The sequence below is a fragment of the Agrilus planipennis genome, unplaced genomic scaffold (genome assembly GCF_000699045.2).
Source record: "Agrilus planipennis isolate EAB-ADULT unplaced genomic scaffold, Apla_2.0 scaffold6, whole genome shotgun sequence".
NCBI classification, from domain to species: Eukaryota; Metazoa; Arthropoda; class Insecta; order Coleoptera; family Buprestidae; genus Agrilus; species Agrilus planipennis.
In genome coordinates, this window is record NW_020439302.1 from 837,636 (window position 1) to 839,400 (window position 1,765).

Genomic DNA, 1,765 nt, shown 5'->3' on the forward strand with positions numbered 1-1,765 from the left:
GGTGTTATAGGCGGATGATGAGGATATCGTGGGTAGAAAAGGTTAGAAATGAAGAGGTATTGGAAAGAATAGGAGAACAGAGGACTCTATGGAAGTCAATAAAAAATAGGCGAGATAGGTTGGTAGGACACCTTCTTAGGCATGAAAGTCTAGTCAGAGACATATTAGAGGCAGAAACAGGAGTTAGGAGGGGTAGAGGTAGACCTAGATTAGATTACTGTTCGCAAATAGTTAAGGATGTGGAGTGTTCTAGTTTTAGGGAAATGCGAAGATTAGCTCAGGATAGGAAAGAGTGGAGGTACGTGTCCAACCAGTCTTAGGACTGACGACCTTATGATGATGATGACAAACACCTAAATAGTAGAACTATAAGTAAAAAACAAAATTTTTTCAGTCTGAAGATGGTTAAATAAACACATAGTTGTGTAATTATTTGACCGCCACCCTGGAAAAACCTACGTAATTTAATAGTAACGGTCAGGAATCTAACTTAAATTAAAGATTTACTAATTAGTTAAGTATGATAACAATGTTTCTTTTATTTCAAACAAAAAACTGTTTTCATCAATCACTTTAAGGTATATTCATTTCCATTTGGGGATGTTTGTTATGTAATAAAAAATGACTATGTTATTAATTAAAAGTCCGACATCAGAATCTTAGAAAAATACTTTTTTTAGAGATATTTTTCACGTTTTTCTAGTTAAATACTTTTGTTTTGATGTCTAGACTATGATACAAAGTATAATATTCCACATTCAACGCTTGATTCCTCTAGGAATCGGACAGGATATAAACACTTCCGCTCTTGTAATAAGAACAGATGCATTTTAGTCAAACACTCGATCATTACTTATCCAGATGACCTCCGTTATACGTTACAACAATGGACCGTATCACCGATATCATTAGCATACCAGCCTGACCAGTTTTCTTAATATTTTATTGTTAACCCTTTTGTATAAGCAGTTAAATAGGTTCCCTTCCTAAGCACACCGGTCACCGCCGAAAAGGGTGAGTACTAGTTGTAGTAGCCAGGGTGACCTGGTCTTCGTTCGAATGACCCAACCCCCCCAAAGGGTCATATATTGACAAGAGTCCAGAATTCGCTGCAATTAGGCAGGCGTTGCCATATATTGTGTACATACACAGTACGTACACCTTTACGGATAGACCTCTATGTCTTTCGGATAATTTGGCCGACGCGACACCAGTACTTATTACATTCCCGGAAAAAAGATACGTACACTTTTCCGGCTACAGGAAATGAAGCGGCAGTGTAAAAGCGTCTGTATTCGTCGTAGATTTTTGATATTAAGTTGCGAGTTGAGTGCTTTCATCAGTTGTTAAAATTGAGGAATGGTTTTGATGACATCTTGTAAATTTTACGTACTTGGGTAAGTAGAGTTCTAAGTTAGTGTAATACTTTTAATGTAATCGCAGTATATTCACATATTTTTCTTTACGGGGTAGTTAATGATCTAAACCTTTTCTATGCGATGATACCACTGAAACGTTATATATATACAGTGTAAACTCTATATAACGACACTTAAGGGACTGAACATTTTTCGGCGTTATAAAGAGTGGTCGTTAAATGGAGAGAAATAAAAGATATTATTTTACTATTCTATAATAATATGCATTTACCAATATAGTACACATTTTGCACACGAACATTATTATTCATACATTGCGTATAGCCTGTTATCTTCGTCTGATGTTTTTTGCTGCTCCAATATTTTAATTGTATTTTGTTACGTAT

General features: G+C 35.5%; 1 long non-coding RNA gene across 1 annotated transcript in view; it reads right to left on the reverse strand.

The window, feature by feature from the left end:
* Positions 1-1,765, reverse strand: part of LOC108744804 — a 72,182-nt gene that overhangs the window by 4,315 nt on the left and 66,102 nt on the right. The window lies entirely within an intron of this gene.